This window comes from Bidens hawaiensis, unplaced genomic scaffold, assembly GCF_021521415.1.
Source record: "Bidens hawaiensis isolate Kalapana, Puna unplaced genomic scaffold, B.hawaiensis_p1.1 tig00069910_1, whole genome shotgun sequence".
NCBI classification, from domain to species: domain Eukaryota; kingdom Viridiplantae; phylum Streptophyta; class Magnoliopsida; order Asterales; family Asteraceae; genus Bidens; species Bidens hawaiensis.
Window position 1 is genome coordinate 13,100 of NW_027502294.1, and position 13,099 is coordinate 26,198.

The following is a 13,099-nucleotide window of genomic DNA, read 5'->3' on the forward strand; positions in this document are numbered from 1 at the left end:
GCAAGTACGACGCACCAACTACTCGATAAACGAAATTGCGCGTTGTACCGACCCGTTGGAGTAACCGACAACCAATTCAGCCCCATAACTTAAAAAAATGAATTTTGAACAGCCCTTACATCAAACCGAGTGTCCCCGAGCTGAATTGGTCGTTTATCACTTCAACCCTCGCGTTAAACGCGCCAAACTACAATTCTAGTCAACCGAACCTAACAATCAAACTACAACTAGTTGATCAACTTAACGAACACCTATGAACATGATATTTAAGTATGATATACGGGACATACCTAGGAAGATTGTGGTGCAAAAACTCACTTCAAACAGCCCCGACAAGAACACAATTGAACATCCACCGGTTAAGCCTAAAACGAACTTATCGATCAATAACGAGTAAAACGTGCAGATTTTAGAATGCGAAGATGGATTTAATTATATAGGATAACCTTTGAAATAAATTATTAAATTTTTACCAGACTTTAGTAAATGTCTGGGGTTTATAAAAATATTTTTATTATATTTTTCTAGCGGACACAAAATTCATAAAAATTCCTCCAACACAGAAAGGTATGTGCAGCTATTTAAGTGCGCAACAAAATGGTTTTATTTTTATAAAAATCATTACCCAGCCAAATTAAATGATTCTAATTGGGTTTGGTTCCTAACTCAAAATACTAACTTCCAGAAGTGGAACCAACCAATTTGGACTTGTCGAAAAAGGGTTATGACGTCGGGAAGACAGACCAGAATCCGTTATCCCACATCAGCTTTGACAATCGATTTTACAAATTCATAAAAACCATTCAAATCTCATCCAAAAATTACGTTTATACCTTTCTGGAAACTAGGCTCAAAGTAGAAAATCATGGAATCAAGAATCAATCAAAAACAATGGATTTATTCGCGTTACAGACCCTACAATAAACGTATACGAATCTGTCAGCAAACTGTTATCATCAAAACTCAACCTTAACGACCAATAAGCGCGTTAATATGATCAATTAAGGTGTAAAAGACATGGGGAATCATACAACCGACCTTGAATTGAAGCTTTTACGGTTGAAACACGGCTAGACAGAAGATTTTCGAGTAGTGGAGGGGGCCTTAAGTCCGATCGGCTGCCCTAGGGTTAGGAGTTAGGGTTTTTTTTTTTTTAAATATTATGATATAAAATAAATTACACTCTAGTCCTTCCAGTATGAAGTGTGTACCAACTTGGGTGGGAAGTTACATAATTTTAACGTACCGGGATTACATAAAGGCTCCCGAGAAACGTCGGTTAAATCCCGAGAATAATACATACCTTACAAGCTTTACTCTTGGAACCGGAATTAACAGGCGTTACATCTTCCTTGTTCCTTTCTTTGGCTGAATTCAAAGGTGGGAGGGAGAAGGAGAGAGTTTTTCTTGCATCTTGTGTGTGTGTGTGTGAGAAAGATGAGAGGAAAAATGGAACCACCCAACTTGTTCACTCAAATGGCTTGCACTCTCTCCCTTCACTTTCAAAATTTAAATAAATTTTGATGTTATAAAAACTTATATGTTATGTTTATAAAATAAATAGTTACATAACATAAGTAACATGCAAGGTTTACTAGTTTTACATATTGTTATTTAACCAACTTAAATAACACCATGTAATGTCTTCTCTCAAAACATAAATCGTCCATATGATTTATTTATTACACAAGTACAATGTATTTAGAAATCTTTTTCCAAATAACATAAGTGTTAATATTTATTTACTATGATCAAATCATATATAAACAAATATTATCGGTGTTCGTCTAGCTTGTTATTGGGTATGGCCCGACTTGGTTCATGACGTACTAGCCACATCAATTATAATATATGTCTTGGGCAGACCGAGTCTAACAAGCTCCCACTTGCACAAGATACATAGAAGATTGATGCAAGTAGCAAATACCGCCTAACTACGGTTTACTACCCCTAATACGCATGACGAAGTGCCATTCAATAACATCATCCCTTTCAAGTCCCTTACTTGAAATGATTTAGGTGAAACTATCATTTATCCTTTTGTCTCAATGTCATGTCAAATCTAGAGACATAAAATGATCATTCTCAATAGATTTAACTTGGCAAGTCATAGACATCTTACTCTCAACGAATAAGAGGGACAAATCACCTTTTGACTACATATGTCTCTCACAATCACCTTGAACTATACCTGATCTTAGCCTTATGTACCGTCATGTTTCAGAACAGCGAAGAACTAAGTCAAAATATAATATTTGGTGAATATCAAGACCCAATATGTATCTCAGGTCGGGGGATACTATGATATTCGCCTTTACTCAAATTTACTTATGATCAATCACAAAGATTTCATGTAGTAACATTTGAGAGCGGGTCAATCTAATATTTATATCCCATAAATATCTATGAAACTTGGCAGCAACCTTTAGCTCTATATTCATACCTTATGAATATCCACCAATCCAAGTTCATAATAGTCTTACCTTCATACTTGTTCCCACAAATATGAGCGACTACGGACATTTAGAATAATTAACTTATTCATGGATTTAAACATGCTAAAATGGAACATAAGTCTAAATGTCATAATCATAAACCATAATCATATGAATGAGCGAAAATAACAATTGTTCCGATATCCAAATACAAAATACATCATATCCAATCACTAGAATATCGACGTCCTAAGGCACAAGTGTGACCTTCATGCTTTGGCCTTTCAAGAAGGTTCGTGAGTGGATCCGCAATGTTTTCATCTGTGTGAACTTTGCGAATACATATCTTTCCTTTCTCAACTTCATCCCTTATGTAGTTGAACCTCCGATCAATGTGCCTCGTCTTTTGATGTGCACGAGGTTCTTTGATTTGAGTAATCGCACCCTCGTTGTCACAAAAGATCTCCAGAGGGTCCTGAATGGTACGGACCACCCCTAGATCCGCCTTGAATTTCCTTATCTACTCTATTCTTGAGCTGCCAATGAGACGGCGATGTATTCCGATTCTGTGGTGGACAATGCTACCACATCTTGTTTTGAGCTCTTCCAAGAGACTGCCCCACCATTAATAACGAAAACATATCCCGATTGTGATCGAGAATCATCTCGATCAGTTTAGAAACTCGCATCCGTGTAACCCTTTACAAGAGTTCCTCCTCACCAGAACCATATATAAAAAACATGTCTTTAGTAATTCTAAGGTATTTCAATATACTTTTAACTGCCATCCAATGGCTACTTCCCGGATTCTGTTGGTATCTACTTGTCATGCTCAAGGCGCATGACACATCTGGTCTAGTACATAATGGCATACATGATGGATCCTATAGCCGATGCGTATGGGATTCCATTCATTTTCTCTTGCTCATCCTTTGAGCTTGGACATTGAGATGCACTCAATATCGTTCCTCTTTGAATAAGTACCAAACCTCTCTTAGAGTTCTCCATCTTAAACATTTTCAAGATTTTGTCAATGTATGTACTTTGGTTTAAACCTATCAACCGCCTTCATCTATCCCTATAGATCTTTATTCCCAAAATATAGGCGGCTTCACCAAGATCTTTGATGGAAAACAACTTCCAAGCCATGCTTTTACACCTTCCATGGTTGGAATGTCATTTCCAAATAGTAGTATGTCATCAACATACAATACTAAGAAAGTGATGATGCTCCCACTAGCTTTCTTATACACACAAGCTACATCGGCGTGCTTGATGAATCCAAATTTCTTAACTTCTTCATCAAAACGAGGATTCCAACTTCTAGATGCTTGTTTCAATCCATAGATTGATTTCTTTAACTTGCATACTTTATTAGGATGTTGTGGATCAACAAAACCTTTGGGCTGAACCATAAAGACATTTTTCTCAAGATGCCCATTTAGAAAAGCGGTTTTGACATCCATTTGCCAAATCTCCTAGTCATAATATGCGGCTATGGCAAACAATATCCTAATCGACTTTAGCATTGCCACGGGAGAGAAGGTCTCATCATAATCAACCACTTAAGTTTGATTAAAACCTTTTGCTAAAAGTCTTTCTTTATAAGTATCCACGTTTCCATGCATATCGGTTTTCTTCGTGAAAACCCACTTACTTCCAACCGGTTTGGAATTAAGAGGTGGTATAACCATATCCCATACGTGGTTGTCTTTCATGGATTGCATCTCAAAGTTCATGGCTTCAAGCCATTTGTCACAATCATATTGCGACATTGCATCATGGTATGTGGTGGGTTCATCCGAATCTACCACATAGCATCCATCCATGAAAAATGCATATCTTTCTGGTGGATGACTAATCCTACCGGATATGCGAACGTATTGTGTGTTTTGATCAACCATTTGATCATTCTCAACAACCTCTTGTTGATTGCTAGCATAAACCAAACGTGTTTCGGCTTTTGGTTCTCGATCCTCCATGAGTTCCATCATTCTGCTAGTACCTTCCATAAGGAACTTAGTTTCCATGAACTCGGCCTTCCGAGCAATGAACACCTTTTGCTCGGTTGGGTTGTAGAAATAATATCCCATAGAGTCTTTGGGATATGCTACAAAGATACACTTAGTGGATCAACTTTCAAGTTTGTTTTGGGTGTTTTTCTTGACATAAGCCTCACAACCCCATACCTTTAAATATGACAAAGATGGAGCCCTTCCATTCCATATTTCAAAAGGTGTATTGTCCACTTTCTTGGTTGAGGCCATATTTAGAATACGGGCCGCGGAGAGCAATGCGAAACCCCAAAATGATAGAGGCAATGTGCTTCTAGCCATCATAGATAGAATCATATCCAATAGAGTTCGATTCCTCCTCTCGGACACACCATTGTGTTGTGGTGTTCCGGGTGGAGTAAGTTGTGAGATGATCCCACAACTTCTAAGATGATCTCAGAAAGCATCACTAAGGTATTCACCTCCTCTATCCGAACGAAGTACTTTGATGGTTTTATTGAGTTGATTTTGTACTTCATTTTGGAAGATTTAACATTTCAAAAGCTTCATCTTTGTGTCTTTATAACAAGTACACATATCCATAACGACTATAATCGTCAATGAAGGTAATGAAGTATCTTTCACCGTTCCTTGTCATTGCCTTAAAAGGACCAAATACATCCGAATGTATGATACCTAATAAGTCTTTTGCCCTTTCGTTTGTTCCACTAAAGAGGTCCTCGGTCATCTTTCCAAGTAAACAAGACTCACATTTATCAAATGAATCATCTTCACTTGATTCCAAAAGACCATTCTTTTGAAGTGTATGCATACGGTCCTTGTATATGTGACCAAGGCGACAATGCCAAAGATAAGTCTTACTCAAATCCATTTTGAGTCTCTTGGTGCTTGATTGGTACAACATGTTATCATAAGATGTGTTATCATGAACTAATTCATAAATGCCATTAGACGGCATCGCTTTAAAATAAAAGACATCATTCATAAAAACACAAATACAATCATCCACAAATTTAAAATCAAAACCATATTGTCTTAACAAAGAAGCGGAGATAATATTCCTAGTCAAACTAGGAGCATACAAAACATTATTTAAAATAACTTCCAAACCATTTGGAAGCTTCAAAATGTAGTCCCCTCGGGCTTCGACAACAACTTTTGCTCTGTTGCCCATAAAGAGACTTATATCTCCCTTCTTAAATCCATCATTTCCTTTGAACCCCTGCAACAAATTGCAAATATGAGTTCCATATCCGGTATCCAATACCCATGTGTTAGAGGAAATAACATTAAGATCAACATGAATCATGAAAGTTGTACTTGATGTTTGCCTTGCATCCCTCTTAGCTTTCAACTCTTTTAGATAGGTTGGACAATTCTTCATCCAATGCCTTATCTCCCCACAACCAATGCATGGATCCTCCGCGCAAACGTTTGGCTTCTTTTCTTTCGGTTTGGGTTGTTCTGCTTTAGCCTTTCCCTTGAACATACCCTTGATTTGTCCCTTACCTTTGGCAACCTTTTCCTTGGTGTGACACTTGAGCCAAAACAAGGTACACCTCAGTACGTATTTACCGATTAAGCAAATAAATGCCTTTTGCGTAAAAAACGAACGATTAACCGAACGGGTCGGGTTATGACCCAGATATCTCGGGGGACCGTCTATAAGTGATATACGATCTATACAAGCTAAAATATTAGTAATATGGCCTTAGTTCGATAGCAAACAAGTTCAACGAAAACATCCTCGTTTAACTATCCGCTATAGATTTAAACGCGAAAGAGAGTTACAAACCAAGCATTGTATCATCCGTTAAGCCGAAAAAGACTTACCAAACACTTATTTGAAATGTTTTAAGCGATCCGTGAAAATATTTTTGATTTTTACAAACATATAGTATGTTTTTATAATTTTACACAAAACTAGCCGAAAAACACTCGTTTTCGCGCTGTTTAACGCACCCGATAAGTTTTTCGCGCCAAAAACCAAACCCAAACTAAATTTGGACTGGGATTTTTGTATTTGGGCTTGAGAAATCAGAAACTTGGGCCAAAATGGGCCCAAAGTGGGCCCATGGACTTCCGGCCGCAGCCGCCACCCCACCCCCTTTTTTTTTCCTTTCACATATAAACTAGATTTGAGATATTTTTACACATATTTTCAAGCACAACTTCTGAAACTCTTCTTCTACAGCCAAAACCAGCAAGAAAACTAGGTAAAAACCTTATGATTAATCGATTTTTGATTCGTTTAAACTCGTTTAACAACATAAAAACATGTCTTGATTGTTAAAAATCATAGTTAACCATGTAAAACTCTCAAAAATCATTAAAAAACTTACTTTGATGTTAAACCTAGTTTCAAATCAGAATCATGATCTTTTTTGGCCATAAACACGGATTAAAGGGTTGAAACGGCGTTTTTATGGTTCAAAAGTTCATTTTTGTGCACTAGTCGAAACCCTAAGTTAAAGGGCTGTTCTATTGATGAAACCTGCTTGGTTTGTGATATAGGACTTTTATCTAGCTTGCATAGAAGCACAAGAACCTGAAAACTTGATTAGAAGGTCGAAAACGAACCAAAACCGCTAAGGTAATGCCGAAACACTCGCTTACGGGCTGTTTAGGTTATGGTTGTGATGTGTATACTTTTAGAATTTGAAATTTTTCAGGAACATCAGGGACCATGTCAATGAGTCCCTGTTTAAATTTGGTAATTTTTCGACCATCCGAGAATATTTGGCGAATTTATTACCGAATTGGGACGTTTATTTGGGAAAAATAGCTAAAATACTTCAAAAATTATGAAATTTTTCTGGGAACTTAGATCTGATGTATTTTGATCACATATGATTTTTTGGATCATTTGGAGAAGTCTAAAGGTGTTTTGTATATATGCGTTCGTGTGAATTTTTATTGCCGAATTTGGGTCGAAAAGAATACCGCACGAGCTTTTTACATTCTGGAATTGATACAGATTGTTTTGGGACATGACTTGAGTATTCAGGAATTTTTATGGAATTTTTGGAAATTGTTTGGGGTAAACGGACGATTTTCAAGCGAAATATAGCTAATAAAATGAATTTTTATAAATTAATAAATCAGTAAATAATTCCAGAAATATTTTTATAAAAATCTACATATTTTAATTGATAAGTGACTAAATTTTCATAATTTAATAATTAACGGTTAATTAAATATGCTAATTTAAATATTAAACAAATTCAGTTTTTATAAAAACCGGCAAGTTCGCGATTAACGAATCTGCGGGAATATAAAGACACCAAGAGTGATCAAAAATCATATTTTTGGACTAATTAAGTAAAAACGAACTTTTCTATGAGAAACCTGGACAATCCGGGTGGATTGTTCGCGTTTTTTTCTTAAATCAAACTGAATAAACAGAAACGGGCCCCGTGGCTAATCCAGGACCCTAGTATGTGAACTTTCTTTATAACTTAATCATTTTGTTAACCAATACATTTACCAAAGCTTATTTTTCCATAACTGTTTTCTGAACGCGTAAACGAACAACTTGGCCCAGCTGGGAAAACGGGAATCTGAGCCAAGTTCAGTTTTAAGTATTAAACATTGAACAACATCACGACCTAAGCCTATTGCCACTTTCTGGGCGTTCCAACTACACCCATATTAGTTATACAGCCCAGTTTAGTATTGAGATTATAATAATATTAAAATATTAATATTTTTATAATATTGATTATAGGAACTACTGATAGCGGACCGAACAAACCACGAGCTGATACAGTACTGATTATCTACTAAACCGTGAGTTTCATGACCCCACTTCTAAACTGTTTTACGAACTTTTGGGGTGAAAAGCATGTTTGATTATATATACATACCTGAAACATGTATTGATGTGAATTATCTAAGTGCTAACACACGAAAGTCCCCACGATCACAGTGATTAACTTCGAGCCAGTGGCTTGTGAATAGTACTGTTGGTTTGACAAACCCAAACGGTGCCGGCATGTATTGCTGAGACTTTACCCCGTTTGCATATGACCATAATTATACAACACACTATGTAGTGTTAGACATAGCTACTTGGGGCATGTTGTGGGCTGAAAGGGGCCACAGTGGTTGATTGAGCGTGGGAAATGTATGCACGCCGCACATACAGTCAAGGCTTCACTGTAGCTTAGCATAATTACATCATTTACATACATACATACTTATTTCATGATTACAAGTGTTAACTTGTGAACACTCATTACTGTTTTCTTGAAACTCACCAACTCTAGTAGTTGACCCGTTTTAAACTACTTTTCAGGTGTACCTAAATCGGAATGATTTGGTGATCTGTTACTTGCCCAAAGGTGTGTGGTTGATGCTATGTGAATAGAAGCAAGGATTCTAGTAGTAAGATCGTATAGTTAACGAACTAGTTTGGTTTGTATCACCTAGACTGTAAAACAATGACAGAACAAAGAAATGTAATATATTATAAATTAGTTTGTAATGTTTCTTTATAAACAATGTGTTGATACCAGAGGTGTTTGTTACATTCCCGTTTTACGCTTCCGCATTGTGCTAGTCGGGGTGTGACACTTGGGTTCCGGGCGATGCCTCTTCCTCTTTCCTCCTTCATTGATCATGAGAACGGGTAAAACCCATCTACCCATTCGCGTCTCGGCCGTTTTAAGCATTGCGTGAAGCTCACCAATGCTTTTGTCACATCCATTCATGTTATTATTCATAATAAAAGTCTCAAATTTCTTGGTTAGGCCATTTAGGATCAAATCCGTGGCTAACTCTTTTGAGACGGGACAATTTAACCGTTCGAGACAATCAATATGGCTTTTCATTTTGAGCACATAAGTGGAAACCGATTGGGTTTCTTCCATACGACATGCATGAAGCGCTCTAACCGTTTCGAAGCGTTCCACCCTAGCTTGTTTACGAAACATTTCCTTAAGTTGGGTGATCATATCGTATGCCCCATGAAGTTCAAAATCCTTTTGAATCTCGGGAATCATAGTTCCCAACATGAGGCAAGAAACTCGCACCAAATCCTCGTTGTGTTTTAACCAATCATTATAGTCATCGGTATCGTCAACGCTAGGTTCATCGGGAATAGGATCCTCTAGTACGTAGAATTTCGTTTCTTGCTTGAGAACGATTCTCAAGTTTCGACACCATTCCATAAAGTTGTTATAGTTTAGACGATCCTTATTGAGTATAGCTCTTAGTGATAGGTTATGAACGGGTGGGATCATAGCGCTAGGTGGAATATTGATTGCGGCCATCTACAAATTTAACAAAGCTCAATTTTAGTATTTTCGATATCATTAATCAATTTTAATCGTTAATACCCTTTTTGTCTCCTAGACAATTAATGATTAAAATCTTGAACCCAACGTCACATTTAAATAGTAGTAAACATTTAAATAGTAGTTAAGTGTCCTTTATCCTACTATTTAAATTAACTAGGTAGTTAACGTTTGACAATTGCAACCCTTTGCAACCTTTTGTTTTATGGGATCGGTTAAACATCTTATGTTTAGTTGGCATGTTTAATCCCATCAACACCATTGTACGCCATGCTTCGGTGACCCTATTCACATGGTTTCCAATTTAAGTCGTCCTACTTACACACACGTGTGAGTTTACACATACAAGTGGTTACGTGACCTTTATCTCACAAATATGGTAAACCCACCTGAAACTTACAAGTTTCCTCCAATGTGGTTAGGTGACATTTATCCCACATCGAGTTCCCAAGTAATTCGAGTGTTGTATAAAAGGATGGTGTTTGACTTATTTTATAAAAGGGATTTTTGTTTTCTAAATTCTAGATTGGAAAACAATTTATGTACCTTGCATTTGCATGCATTCAAATGTATGGTACTTAGTTGAAAAGCCCATTTTCAAAGTTCCTATTTAATAAAACCCATTTTATTATGAAATCATTAGCTTTTAATAAAACCAATTTTATTTCCTAACGATTTCTAAGGAACCGATTTTATGCAAGTTGTTGATTTTAAGTTGTTAGCAATCCATATTGCAATAACATAAACAAAAGTAAATCAACCACACAAGCATAAAAGAAACAACCATAAGTTCATAACCATAGCTACCTAATATTGACTACACTGGTTAACCGAAACAAGTGAGCCAAAAAGTCTCTCCTAAGGGATCCAAAAGGACATAAGCTTGGGTCGGTGAACTCCCACTTGATCCCGCATCCAAATGCTCCAAGTTTTCACTCTGTGTTGTTGACTCCTTCACTTTATTTGGGCTTCCTTCCTTGCATCTTCTTTTTACAAAATTATATCCTAATACAATTTTCTATAGTAAAAAAAATACAACTAATCTACTTATTATTACAAACCAAATGAAATGAATAAATAGATTACAAAACCAAAAAAAATAATTACAACCATATTGAATGAACAAACAACAATATGAATGAACAAACAACCACAACACAAAGATTCAACCAAACACAAGGCTAAGGCTAGGTTATGAACATCCATTACACATCCATATATGCAAGAAATATAAAACCGAAATGGTTCCCCTTTGCCTCCCAAAACTTTCGGCCAAGCTTAGGCAAACCGAAAGTTTCGGGTTTTGTCCAAACAAAACCAACAATCATCCATATGATTTAATTTTTCAAGATTACTACATGCATGTAAAGTATAATCTTGAAAAACCAAGGGGTAACCACAACCCCTAAAATTTTCGGCCAAATGGTGAAACCCACCATAAACCCGAAAATCTTTTGGGTCTAATGAAGCATGCATTCGTATAAGCGGCTCTTGATGCCATTGTTGGGTTTTAACAAGATTATCAAAGCCATAAAACCTTACTTTTATGAAAAACGCAGCGGATATAAGTTTTAAATCTTGTTAATTTGATGTGTATAAAACCGATTTTATACATGCAAAACTCAAGCCCGGATCTAAATACGAAATACTTACTTACCAACACATGCAACCATAAGAAATGCATGCATGTGAACTACCTTTCAAGAAAACCAAAACCAGGTGAAAAAGATGATGATTGAAAGGAAAGAACTTCAATGGAGAAGCTCCTCAAGCTTGTATACCCCAAGCCTTCAACAAACACCCTTGTATAGCTAGAAATCACACTTGAAACCCTTTCTTCCTTGTTCCTTTCATTGGCCGAATTCAAAGGTGGGAAGGAGAAGGAGAAAGTTTTTCTTGCATCTTGTGTGTGTGTGAGAGAGAAAGATGAGAGGAAAAATGGCACCACCCAAGTTGTCCATTTGAACTCAAATGGCTTGCATGTTGTATTAAACCAAGAAAGCAAGAGAGAGGGAGAAGGGGGGGGGGGGCACTCTCTCCCTCCACTTTCAAAATTTAAATAAAGTTTTATGTTATAAAAACTTATATGTTATGTCTATTAAATAAATAGTTACATAACATAAGTAACATGCAAGGTTAACTAGTTTTACATATTGTTATTTAACCAACTTAAATAACACCATGTAATGTCTTCTCTCAAAATATAAATCATCCATATGATTTATTTATTACACAAGTACAATGTATTTAGAAACCCTTTTCCAAATAACATAAGTGTTAATATTTATTTACTATGATCATATCATATATAAACAAATATTATCGGTGTTCGTCTAGCTTGTTATTGGGTATGGCCTGACTTGGATCATGACGTACTAGCCACATCAATTATAATATGTGTCTTGGGCAGACCGAGTCCAACAAGCTTGTTTACCGGGACTTATTATCTTGAGGCTAATCTTGTACAACGATTCTTGGTCCTTGTCACCTTCATCAAAAGCTTACCTGTATCATCTTTAATGGTTAGCAAATCGTGTTTCATGTGAATCTCGCGTCCACCTTCCGTTGCTTGACCAAAACTTATGATATTGCACTGTAGGATCGAGATGTAGTAGAAATCGGGCAACAAGCGCTGCTCCCCGTTTTCCCTTCAATTAAAACTGACCTTTTTCCCTAAATATCAATACAAGATTCATCTCCAAACTTCACCTTTCCCGTTACTTGTTCATTCAACTCATAAATATACTCTTTATTACCCGTCAAGTGATTCGATGCTCTTTTGTCGAAATACCAAACATCTTTCTCCATCAGCGCGGTTTCGAAACGCTTTGGAATCACACCGTCTTCATTTAGTAAAACCGTCTTTTGATCACCTTTTATCATAAATAAAGATGGATCAAACTAATCATTTTTCTTCAAATTTGATTCTTCCTTTTTCTTCATACGCTCCGGGCACATATACGCAAAGTAACCGAACTCATCACAACGGTAACAGTGAACTTGTCATCTATCATTTCTTCCCATTTGATAATCATTGGTTCTTCTTTGTCCCTTATGACTTGACCCACGATGTTGACCACCTCGGTTTTCACAACCATCTTGATCCTCATCCTCTCGGTCTTAACCTCCAGTTTCACGGCCTCTTCCACGTCTCTGTGAACTCGGCCAACCCTCACCTCGGCTATCGGACTGATCATACGACTTGCCTTTGTAACTACTTTCCGATCGATTGAAAAGTAGCTGACCTTGTGAATTTGAAACGCGTTCTCTCCCTCGTAGACGTTCCTCAAACGCCTTAAGTCTTCCAATAGCATCTTCAAACATCAAACTATCAAGATCAACACTTTGCTCG